At 45.3% G+C, this 13,218-nt stretch overlaps 1 protein-coding gene across 4 annotated transcripts in view; it reads right to left on the minus strand.

The window, feature by feature from the left end:
* Nucleotides 1-8,127, minus strand: part of LOC147092764 (NACHT, LRR and PYD domains-containing protein 3-like) — a 44,169-nt gene extending 36,042 nt beyond the window's left edge. For 2 of the 4 annotated variants that reach the window (XM_085976019.1, XM_085976018.1), the window contains exons 1-2: nt 7,407-8,045; nt 2,398-2,493 (exon numbers count right to left, since the gene is read on the minus strand). The gene's annotated coding sequence lies outside the window, so the exon portion shown is untranslated. The other 2 variants (XR_015075073.1, XR_015075074.1) reach the window with 2 other exon arrangements.
* Nucleotides 8,128-13,218: the final 5,091 nt, after the last annotated feature.

Here is a 13,218-nt window from a genome sequence, read left to right on the forward strand (position 1 = left end):
TAACAGTACTGTGGGTGTACGTTCACCACACGGAATGCAGCGGTTCAATAGGCGGCTCCCCACCACCTTCTCAAGGGCAATTAGGGATGGGCAATAAATGATGGCTTCGCCAGAGATGCCCACATACCATAAACGAATTTAAAAACAGTTCCACATTCTCACCTCTCTCTCTCTGGGTAAAAATGTTTCTGCCGAATTCCCTGTTTGATTTCTTGGTGACTATCTTATAAGAACAATAAGAAGTAAGAGCAGGAGTAAGCCGTACGGCCCTTCGAGCCTGCTCCACCATTCAATAAGATCATATCTGATCATCGACCTCACTCCACTTTCCCACCCAATCTCCATATCGCTTGATTCCCATAGAGTCCAAAAATATCTCTATCTCAGCCTTGAATATACTGAAAGACTCAGCATGCACAGCCCTCTGGGGTAGAGAATTCCAAAGATTCACAACCCTCTGAGTAAAGAAATTCCTCCTCATCTCAGTCTTAAATGGCCGACCCCTTATCCTGAGATTATGCCCCCTAGTTCTAGACACTCCAGCCAGGGGAAACAACCTCTCAGCATCTACCCTGTCAATCCCCTTCAGAATCTTGTTTGTGTCAATGAGATCACCTTTCATTCTTCTAAACTCCAGAGAGTATCGGCCCAATCTACACAATCTCTCATCATAGGACAGCCCTCTCATCCCAGGAATCAATCTAGTGAACCTTCGTTGCACCACCTCCAAGGCAAGTATATCCTTCCTTAGATAAGGAGACCAAAAATGTGCACAGAACTCCAGGTGTGGTCTCACCAAGTCCCTGTACAACTGTAGCAAGACTTCCTTACTCTTACATACTCTAACCCCCTTGCAACAAAGGCCAACAAGCCATTTGCCTTCATTATTGCTTGCTGTACCTGCATGCTAGCGTCCTGTGTTTCATGCACGAGGGCACCCAAATCTCTCTGAACACCAACATTTTTAAGTTTCTCAGCATTTAAAAAATATTCTGTTTTTCTATTCTTCCTACCAAAGTGAATAACCTCACATTTCCCTACATTCTACTCCATCTGCCAACTTACCGCCCACTCACTTAATCTTATATTGATGGCCTCTAGTTTTGCTCTTCCCCACAAGTGGAAACACTCTTCCTGTGACTCCAATTAAACATTGGGAAGACTGAAGCCATTGTCTTCAGTCCCCAACACAAACTCCGTTCCCTAGCCACCAACACCATCCCTCTCCCGAGCATCTGTCTGAGGCAGAACCAGACTGTTCGCAACCTTGTTGTCATATTTCACCCTGAAATGAATTTCCAACCACATATCCGCAGCATAACTAAGACTACCTATTTCCACCTCCGTAAGATAGCCCGCCTCCACCACTGCCTCAGCTCATCTGCTGCTGAAACCCTCATCCATGCCTTTGTTACCTCTACGCTTGACTATTCCAACGCACTACTGGCTGGCTTCCCACCTTCTACCTTATGTAAGCTTGAGGTCATCCAAAACTCGGCTGCCCGTGTCCTAACTCGCACCAAGTCCCGTTTACTCATCATCCCTGTTGACTCCCGGTTAAGCAATGCTTCGATTGCAAAATTCTCATCCTTGTTTTCAAATCCCTCCACGGCCTCGCCGCTCCCTAATCTCTGTAATCTCCTTCAGCCCCACTACCGCCTCCCCCCACCCGAGGTATCTGCGCTCCTCTAATTCTGCCCTCTTGAGCATCCCTGATTAAAATCGCTCAACAATTGGTGGCTGTGCCTTCAGCTGCCAAGACGCTAAGTTCTGCAATTCCCTCCATACACCTCTCTACCTCGCTTTCTTCCTATAAGATGCACTTTAAAACCTAATTTCTCCTCATGTGGCTTGGTGTCAAATCTATTTATAACACTCCTGTGAAGAGCCTTGGGGCATTAAATACAAGTTGTTGTTGTTGCTCTCCTTTCCTTCGCAGCGATGGTCCGACCCATTCCAGGATGTTCTTCCCTCTGCCACCAGGGAGGCAATTTACCATTCGGGACCTGCTCAGGGCTGCAGGAGAGTCTGTCGATTCCCCTGACTATAGAATCTCCCACCAGTATTGCTCTGCTCGTCCTGTGCCCCACTTGCGATTTTAGCCCCGTCCCACTCTGGGTGGCCTCTGGTGTCATACTTGCTCAGGAAGACCCTCCTCTGAGTCACTATCTCTATCCACCTTACAGTCCCCAATACCAGGTATCTATTGGACAGTTCCAGTACTTGGGGGCTCCCTCCACCTGTGACTGCGGTGCCTCTCTAGATAATCACTCACTTCCCTCTTTCTACTCAACCCCTGTCCTGTTCTCTCGACCTATGCGAGCTGCAGGTTCTTGCTCGAGATCTGGACCTTTTGTCTGGACAGAAATTATATTTTTAAATATTTTGTGAACCTACCCGTGTCCATTCTCATTCTTTTTGAAGATGTTGGATCTTCTCCCCTGTTTGGACCTTCAGCCATGGTGGTGACAGGCGTTCCCAGATTCTGATGCTCTATAATAAAATATATCAATAGGAGGGTTAGATGGAAATATTAAAATGAGAAGGAGAACGTTGCCTTGTTAAACATGATATCAAGTCCCTCCTCCCCCATCAGTACAGCAGCTGTTAGCTCTGGGATCGATCATTTCCCGAGTGTTACGATCAACTCTCCACATCAAGTGTGACACAGACAGCTGCCCAGTGAAATCCAGTGAGTCCCGCTGATCTCCACAACCCAGTTCCAGACGGGCTCCCGTCGGCCGAGACTCCGCACTGGGAGCGCCCATTGGTGAGATTTACTCACACAGTGCAGGTCAAAACCAGCCTTATTCCTGAGGTAGAGAATATTCTGCAGGGAAATATGGAGCGGGTGATCATTGATGGATTAAATGACCCTTCACTTGATTTTACACAGTCTGGCGGTATTATATTACTTTTATTCATATTTGCTTTTAATATTTTTAATTTGTTTGTTTTGATATTAAATTTGATATTAAATTCTGGTACTTTATGAATATGATATCTATCCACATACACAATATATAGCTGGGTGTGATCCCTCCGGTCTCTATGGGCAGTGACATTGTCCGTGTGTTCATGGAGATGTGTCCTGGTTGGTGCTTCTATTTGAATATATTGACCATATCTCTCATGGTGTCAGCACCTGACTAATGAGCACTGTGGGAGGTGAGGACATTTACTGCTGTTTCACTAATATATGATGTTGTGAATTGTATATCTTTATACAGTCGGGTACTAAACAACATTGATTTTTTTCAATTTTTTTTTAAGGAGTCTTACAATCTCAAAACACCATAAATATACAAGTGGTAGATTTGCCCGTTTTACAGTGAATATTCTCCACTTGTGCTCGTGTCTCGCTGTGTATGTGTCCACGCATGTGCGTTCAATCAAACTCTCAATCAGCGTCCTTTCCTTACCCCACTGTGGAAATGTAAAAGTTATTCAGTCTCGGATCAGTAATTTCTCCAAACTTTAGTTGAAATCATTCTCCGGCATTAATTTTTGATTGGTGAGAGTTAAGAAACAGGCAGCAGTGTTTTGGGTGAGTGCAGGTTTATGGAGGGTGTAAGATGGGAGGCCAACCAGGAGAAGGTTGGAATAGTCCAGTCTGGAGGTAACAAAGGCAATGCTGAGGGTTTCAGGAACAGATGAGCTGAGGCAGGGGTGGAGACGGGCACTGCTACGGAGGTGGAAATAGACGGTGGTGGTGATGGAGTGGATATGTGGTCTGAAGCTCCTCACATGGTGAAGGTTGTGAACGGTCTGATTCAGAGTCAAACAGTGGGCAGGGAGAGGGTTGCAGTCGATAGCTCAGGCACGGTGTACGTGGCGAAGACCGAAGTCAATGGCAAATGTTAGACATTGTACCAGGGAAGAAACATGCATCTCTTCTAATAACAGCAAAATACTGGAGATGATGGAAATCTGTCATAAAAGCTGAAAATGATGGAAACGCTCAGCGGGTCAGGCAGTGCAGGGGGGAGGGGACGGTGGGACTAACGGTTCAGGTCAATGACCAGTCCTGAGAACGGGTTCAGGATCTGAAACATTAACCCTATCTTTCTCTCCCCACAGGTGCTACCTGACCCGCTGAGTGTTTCCAGCATTTTCTGCTTTTATTTCTAATATTATTGCTAATCCACCTTTCAGTCTATATTGTGTGATTTACTTGTTTTGGGTTCTTACCATTTCAGAATACACTGGGAATCTGATGCTCACTGTGTATCTGACGTTGATTTTGGAAGCACATTCCCTGCTTGCTTTGACCAGTGTTGTTCCACTTCTGTATTGTGTGTGTCTGTGACCAATGAAACAGGAGGCAAACACTCACCCGGCATTTAATGTATTTCACCGTCCCCGATACTAAACACTGGGGATGTCCAAAGGTAATGAAGCTGTGCTCAGCTCATTATCATACAATACTCTGTACCTGCTGCTCACAGGCCGTGCTGATCTGTGAGATTTGTCTCTCCATCGTGTTAAATGAATTGACAATAATTAGTTTTTCTGTTCAATCTTTCCCTTGATTTGTCACCAGATCTATTTTAACACTGAGATCTGATGGTGTCGTTGTGAGTTCAGCCCCACCTAATAAACAGACACATGTCCATCTGCTGGACTCTGCCCCAGACTGGAGTCATCTCTCAGATCAAACCCCTTTACAATATAACACGCACAATATTCAGTGAGACTGTGTTTAGAGACAGAGACTGATCGCACGACACATCCCATTGCATGGCCTCATGCTGGATAATTGTGCTGTGGTCAGACTCTCCCTGTCTAATTCTCACCATTTTGTGCCTTACTTTGTAACCTGTGTGTACTGTCTACAGGACCAGTGTGTATCTGAGTCAATGGGACTCTCTCTGACCTTTCTCCCCAGTCCATCTCCAGGACCAGTGTGTATCTGAGTCAATGGGACTCCCTCTGACCTTTCTCCCCAGTCCATCTCCAGGACCAGTGTGTATCTGAGTCAATGGGACTCTCTGATCTTTATCCACAGTCCCTCTCCAGGACCAGTGTGTATCTGAGTCAATGGCACTCTCTCTGACCTTTCTCCCCAGTCCATCTCCAGGACCAGTGTGTATCTGAGTCAATGGCACTCTCTCTGACCTTTCTCCACAGTCCATCTCCAGGACCAATGTGTATCTGAGTCAATGGGACTCTCTCTGATCTTTCTCCAGTCCCTCTCCAGGACCAGTGTGTTACTGAGTCAATGGGACTCTCTCTGATCTTTCTCCGCAGTCCATCTCCAGGAGCAGCATGTATCTGAGTCAATGGGACCGCATGGATGAACTACAGAATTTGTTCATCCCAGTTTGGCATAAAAATAAAACAAAAAAGGTGACTCAACCGTGGCTAACGAGGGAAATTAGGGATAGCATAAGATCCAAGGAGAGGACATATAAATTGGCCAGAAACAGCAGTAATCCAAAGGATTGGGAGCAGTTTACGATTCAACAAAGGAAGACAAAGGGATTAATTAAGAAAGGGAAAATAGAATATGAGAGTAAGCTTGCAGGGAACATAAAAACTGACTGTAACAGCTTTTACAGATATGTGAAAAGAAAAAGATTGGTGAAGTCAAGCGTAGGTCCCTTGCAGTCAGAATCAGGGGAATTTATGGGGAACAAAGAAATGGCAGAACAATTAAATACATATTTTGGTTCTGTCTTCACAAAGGAGGACACAAATAACCTCCCAGAAATGTCGGGGAACATAGGGTCTGATGAAAGGCGAGGAACTGAAAGAAATCAGTATTTGCAGGGAAATGGTGTTAGGGAAATTGACGGGATTGAAGGCCGATAAATCCCCAGGGCCTGATAATCTACATCCTAGGGTACTTAAGGAAGTGGCCCTAGAAATAGTAGATGTATTGCTGATCATCTTCCAACATTCGATGGAATCTGGAACAGTACCCATGGATTGGAGGGTAGCTAATGTTACCCCACTATTCAAAAAAGGTGGTAGAGAGAAAACGGGGAATTACAGACCGCTAAGCCTGACATCGGTAGTGGGGAAAATGCTAGAGTCCATTATAAAAGATGTAATAGCAGAGCACTTGGAAAACAGTGACAGGATCGGACAAAGTCAACATGGATTTACAAAAGGTAAATCGTACTTGGCTAATCTACTGGAATTTTTTGAGGATGTAACTAGTAAAATAGATAAGGGAGAACCAGTGGATGTGGTGTATTTGGACTTTCAGAAGGCTTTCGATAAGGTCCCGCATCAGAGATTAGCAAGTAAAGTTAAGGCACATGGGGGCAAGGTATTGACTTGGACAGAGAACTGGTTGGCAGATAGAAAGCAAAGAGTTGGAATAAACGGGTCTTTTTCAGAGTGGCAGGCAGTGACTAGTGGAGTACCGCAGAATCGGTCCTTGGACCCCAGCTATTCACAATATATATTAATGATCTAGACAAGGGAAGTAGATGTAATATCTCCTAATTTGCAGACGACACAAAGCTGGGTGGGCGTGTGTGCTGTGAGGAGGATGCCGAGAAACTACAGGATGATTTGGACAGGTTGGGCGATTGGGCAGAAGCATGACAGATGCAATATAACATGGATAAATGTGAGGTTATCCACTTTGATGTCAAAAACAGGAAGGCAGATTATCATCTGAATGGCAATAGATTGGGAGACGGGGAAGTGCAACGAGACCTAGGTGTCCTTGTGCACCGGTCGCTAAAGGTAAGCATGCAGGTGCAGCAGACGGTTAAGAAGGCAAATGGTATATTGGCCTTCATAGCGAGAGGGTTTGAGTACAGGAACAAGGATGTCTTGCTGCAGTTGTACAGGGCCTTGGTGAGACCACATCTTGAGTATTGTGTGCAGTTTTGGTCGCCTTATCTGAGAAAGGATATTCTTGCCACGGAAGGAGTTCAGAGAAGATTCACCAGGCTGATACCTGGGATGGCAGGAATGACATATGAGAAGAGATTGGGTCGATTGGGCTTCTACTCGCTGGAGTTTATAAGAATGAGAGGGGATCTCATTGAAACTTATAAAATACTGGCAGGACTGGACAGACTAGATGCAGGGAGGATGTTCCCGATGGTCGGGGAATCCAGAACCAGGGGTCACAGTCTAAGGATAAGGGGTAGGCCTTTTAGGACAGAAATGAGGAGGAATTTCTTCACCGAGAGTGGTGAACCTGTGGAATTCTCTACCAAAGAAGGCAGTAGAGGCCAATTCATTAAATATATTCAAGAAGGAGTTGGATATATTTCTTAAGGCTAAAGGGATCAAGGGGTATGGGGATGATTAGCCATGATTGCATTGAATGGCAGAGCAAGGTCGAGGGGCCGAATGGCCTACTCCTGCTCCTATCTTCTATGTTTCTATGTCCCTCTCCAGGACCAGTGTGTATCTGAGTCAATGGTACTCTCTCTGACCTTTCTCCCCAGTCCATCTCTGGAAGCTCTTTGAATCGGAAGGATTCTCTCTGGTTGGTGCTCTCACAATCCTGTGCTGGTTCTCCTGCTGTTGTTCCTCAGTCTACAATCCCTGTTTACCTCCAGCTGTGGACCTTCCTCAATCACTCCATCATTCACCGGAAGATCTAATTCTGGCAGAGCAGAAAATGAGAACAATTTTGAAAGCGTGAAATAATGTAATGTGGACTTTTTATTTGCTTACTAAAAATTAAAATTCAAGGCCGAGTATTTCTGTTTGATTTTGTCCCTTTCCTCAGACCCTCAGTTCCGGGGCTGTGTGTTTAGTTTGGACATTTTCCTCACAGTATTTTTCCGGCCGCCTGAGACTCCCCCAATTTCACTGCTCTGGGCGGAAATGCGCCATTTTGTGTCCAAACTGCCTGAGCCCACCGCGCCCTCCACCCCCGGACCAGCCCCTGTATTGTGAGCCGATTCAGCACATTCCCCGGGAGCTGATGCTGACAGGAATCTCCCCTCCGTTTCTCTGCGGAGTTACAAGCCGGGGCTGTGACTTTGTGAAGCCCCTCCCTCGCTGTGATCTAAACTCAGTCACAGAGCGCGGCCCCTGTAACCGGGGCAACCATGCTGTTTATTACAGTCACTCACACACCGGCCTGCGCCGCCCGGCCCGGCACACAGCAAACCCCGCCCACTGCACATCCCCGGATCAGCAAGGGAGCGGCACTGCGCCTGCGTGGGAGACAAAGGGATCGACACCGCGCCTGCGCGAGGGAAATGTGGCACGAACGCATTACTATAGCACCCCCAGTGGTAGGAGGACTTCATCGGAACACAGCAAAAGGAGGCGACTATTCAGCCCCTCCAGCCTGTTCCACCATTCAATTAGACCATGGCGGATCTGTGTCTTAACCCGAAACCTTAATGCCCAACAAACACCGATTAATACAATAGCAAAGTACTGTGGATGTTGAAAATCCGAACTAACAACAGAAAATGCTGGAAACACTAAGCAGGTCAGGCAGCATCCGTGGAGAGAGAAAAACATCTATTAATCTCAGTTTTGACATTTTCAATTGACCCCCCATCCTCAACAACTTTTTGTGGGACTGATTTCCAGATTTCCACTACCCTTTGTGTAAAAAAATGCTTTCCGCCATCCAAACAGAATTAGATAAGTACCTGAAAAAAATTGCCCGGTTACGAGGAAAGGTGTGGGATTGAGCGGAAGTGCTCTTGCAGAGTGCCGGCATGGTCTGGATGGGCCGAATGGCCTCCTACTGTGCTGTAACAATGATTATTTGATTATATCACCCCTTAATGGCCTAGCTCTAATTTTAAGCTTATGGCTCATTGTTCGGGACACACCCACCGGAGGGAAAATTGAGTCATTGAGTCATAACGGCACAGAAGGAGACCATTCGGCCCATCGAGTCCATGCCGGCTCCCTGCAGAGCAATCCAGTCAGTCCCATTCCCCCACTCTATCCCCGTAGCCCTGCAAGTTTATTTCTCTCAAGTGCCTATCCAGTCTTCCCTTGAAAACATTGAGTCTCTCTGCTTCCACCACGTCTGTCAGCAGTGAATTTCAGGTCATCACCACTCGCTGTGTAAAAAAGTTTTTCCTCATAGCCCCCCTGTATCTCTTGCCCAAAAGCTTAAATCTGTGTCCCCTAGTCCTTGTACCATCAACTAGTTGGAACAGCCTTTCCCTGTCTAGCCTATCCAAACCCGTCAGAATCTTGTACACATCTATCAAATCACAACTCAACCTCCTTTGCTCTAATGAAAACAAATCCAGCTTCTCCAACCTGTCCTTGTAACTAAGATCCCCCATCCCCGGAACCATTCTGGTAAATCTCCTCTGCACCCTCTCAAGGGCCCTCACATCCTTCCTAAAGTGTGGTGACCAGACCTGGACGCAATATTCCAGCTGTGGCCTAAGCAGCGTTTTATAAAGATTCAGCATAACTTCTTTACTTTTGTACTCAATACCTCTATTTATGAAGCCCAAGGTCCCATATGCTTTGTTAACCACTCTCTCAATATGTCCTGCCACCTTCAGGGACCTATGCACATTAACTCCCAGGTCCCTCTGTCCCTGCACACTCTTTAAAACTGTGTCATTAAGTGCATATTGCCTCTCCCTGTTCCTTCTGCCAAATTTCATCGCTTCACACTTCTCTGTATTTAATTCCATCTGCCACTTGTCTGTCCATTCTGCTAGCCTTTCTATGTCCTGTTGCAGTCGATTGATGACATCACCACTGTTTGCCACACCCCCAAGTTTGGTGTCATCAGCAAATTTAGAAATTCTACTCTGCATTCCAAATTCCAGGTCATTTATATATATCAAAAAAAACAATGACTCCAGCACTGACCGGTGGGGAACACCACTGTCTGCCATCCTGCAATCTGAAAAACAGCCACTTACCACAAATGGCCACTGCATCCCCTCCAAGGCCAATATCTCTTTCCTGAGGGGCGGTGCCCAGAACTGAATAACATGTGGAACAATATTCTCTATTCAAAATGTATTGAGGCAAGGGTTATCAAATTTAAAAGATGTGTTATTAGATCATGGCAAGAGGAAATCTTACGAATTATATGTATCTACATAGCCTACTGCTCAGAAACAACAGGTTCCTAATTCTGGACTGCCGAATACACAGGCAGGAGTTTACACTGAATGTTTCACGGTCTTTCAGATATAAATTGGAGCCAAAGCCTCTTGTACTGAGATCTGACAGATTGTTATCCTGGTAACAGAGGAAATCATGCACTGAAAATAACTGGAAGCGGAAATAAATCCAACATCACATGTTTGGTGTTTAGTTCAGAACATCAATCCTGAACATTCAGCCAGTGTTTCTAACCATGAAGCTGCGATTCCAGCACTGGATTGTATTACACCACCAGATCTGACTCCGTCAGCCCCATCAGTACGGAACATTAAGCAGCGCTGCATCTACAGAAATACATCAATAAAATAGTCACATTGTTGGAGATAGAACCCATGACCCCTGAAAATCAGATTGTCTTAAACCATTTAAATCTGTTACTGTTATCAAATTATATGTATCTACAAATCTGGATCATGTGATCACCAGGAAACATTATTCTGACAGCATACAATAATTTTACTAATATTCATTAAAAAGTAAGATTTACGTATCATTTTATCCGTTTATATTTAAATGATAATCATTTATTTCAACCGTCATTGTGAAATTCAGAAATAGATTTACTGATAGAAAATAACATTTTCTGTAAGTAAACCCAGCGTTCAGTTCAGAATTGTAAGATTATTTATTGAGAGTTGGATATGAAATATATTTGAGTGTCTGGTACTACCTTAAAATGCAGTATAATAATGCTATAGGATAAGGGGTAAGCCATTTAAGACAGAAATGAGGAGGAATTTCTTCACCCAGAGTGTGGTGAACCTGTGGAATTCTCTACCACAGAAGGCAGTAGAGGCCAATTCATTAAATATATTCAAGAAGGAGCTGGATATATTTCTTAAGGCTAAAGTGTTCAAGGGATATGGGGAGAAAGCAGGGACAGGGTACTGAATTTGGATGATCGGCCATGATCGCATTGAATGGCGCAGCAGGCTCGAGGGGCCGATTGGCCTACTCCTGCTCCTATTTCTTATGTTCTTATGTTCTAGGGAAGATTGGAAAATAATGGCAAGCCATTCCGCTATCTCCTCCCCCAATTCCCTTAGCAACCTGGGATGTCAGACATCTGTACCAGGTGACTTGTACACTCGAAGCATACCCAACCTTTCCAGTACACCCTGTCTATCAATTTTCACCCCTTCTATTGCTTCTACCTTTTCCACTTCTACCAATATTTTGGCAGCATCCATCACCTTAGTAAACAGCGATACAAAGTAATATTGGGTATTCTAGCCTTGCCCTGCGTATGTAAGCATATATCAAGTCTTTTCTCCATCTATCCTATCAAATCCTTTAATCATCTTAAACACCTCGAGTAGATCACCCCTTGATCTTCTATATTCAAGGGAATAGGAGCCCAGTCTTTGCAACCTGTCCTGATAATGTAAGCATTTTAGCTCAGGTATCACTCCGATTTATCGGCACTGCATCCCCTCCAAGGCCAATATCTCTTTCCTGAGGGGCGGTGCCCAGAACTGAATAACATGTGGAACAATATTCTCTGTTGAAATTGTATTTAGACAGAGGTTATCAAATTTAAAAGATGTGTTATTAAACCATGGCAAGAAGAAGTCCTACGAATTATATGTATCTACATAACCTACTGCTCAGAAACAACAGGTTCCGACTCCTGGACTGCCGAATACAAAGACAGGAGTTTACAATGAATGTTTCCCGGTCTTTCAGAAATATATTGGAGCCAACGCCTCTTGTACTGAGATCTGAAAGTTTGTTACGCTGGCAATATAGGAAATCACGCACGGAAAATAACTGGAAACGGAAATAACAAAACTGTTGTGTATGTAATATGTGTGCTACTTTGAACCTATGGACAGGACTGCACTACTTGTTGGGCGTAGTGATACGCAGTACCACTCCTGGCCATAGGGGTATAAATAGTACTGTGGGTACTGATCTCCCCTCAGTTCCCGCCTGTGGGCATGAAGTAAAGACCTATGTATAGTCCCTACCTCCAACCAGTAAAGACCTGTTTGAGTTATACGTTTAAGTCTTTGTGTTAATTGTTCAATACAATACACATACTTAACACTGGCGACGAGTCAGGTTCTTACCCTGCGGCAGTTGAAGAGAGGTTTCAAACATCACCACCCCACTAGAAGCGACAGGCTTTAGGACTCTGAAGCCTCCATCAGCGACTGAGCACTGGAGTGCAGCAAACATCCTGACAGCTTCCAGCGACTGACAGAAGTCTTTCTGCAGTTTCCTTGTTCAACCTAGGTGGTGGGGTAAGCCGTGCAGTGTTGGCTGCAAAGACAGGGCTGGGGAAGTTGGAGAAGATAAGGGTGATCGCAATCCCGGATAAGAGCCGCGGTGAAAAGCGCGAGCGGGTAAGCCAGAGGCCGGGAGCCGCTTCAAGTGCGAGGCGCAGCGCGGGCCAGCGATCGGAACCAAAGATAAGGGCCGCACTCGGACTGAAAGGCGCGGCGGCTGCAGAAGCTCAAGGTGCGAGAGCCGCGGTGCACAGCGCGGGCTATCGATCACGGCGAAGATAAGGGCCGCACTCGGGGGCTGAAGGGAGACGGCGTCGGGGGACGGGTGAAGACCGCCAAGCGCGGGAAAACCGCCATTTTGTGGGCGGAGGACGACGGCAAGAGCGGGAAGCCGCCATCTTTGATAACAAGTAAACAAAATAAAATCTGAGAAATTGCAAATCTACAATGCCTAAACACGGGAATATTAGCACCTTTGATAGTGACCTCGAAGATTGGGCCATATATGTTGAAAGAGTAAAAAATTATTGTAAGGCCAATAAAATTCGTGACCAAGATAAAGCTCTAACATTATTAAATTTAATGGGTGCGAAGACATACGGGCAATTGAAACACCTGTTATCACCAGATGAACCGGCGGATAAGACGTTCGATGAGATTGTTACTGTCCTGAAAGATCATCTAAACCCCACGCCGCTGATGCTAGCGGAACGATTTAAATTTTACGACAGAAGGCAGCTACAGCATGAAAGCAATGCTGATTATTTGCTGGAATTGCGTAAATTAGCGAAATATTGCCAGTTTTGAACGGGACTGACAGAGGCACTTCGAGACAAATTTGTGTGTGGTTTATTTAAACAGGATACACAAAAGCGACTGCTCGAGGAGAATGAGCTGA

This window comes from Somniosus microcephalus, unplaced genomic scaffold (assembly GCF_052327205.1).
Source record: "Somniosus microcephalus isolate GS21.2 unplaced genomic scaffold, FLI_Smic_1.0 unresolved_chr2, whole genome shotgun sequence".
In the NCBI taxonomy this organism is placed as follows: domain Eukaryota; kingdom Metazoa; phylum Chordata; class Chondrichthyes; order Squaliformes; family Somniosidae; genus Somniosus; species Somniosus microcephalus.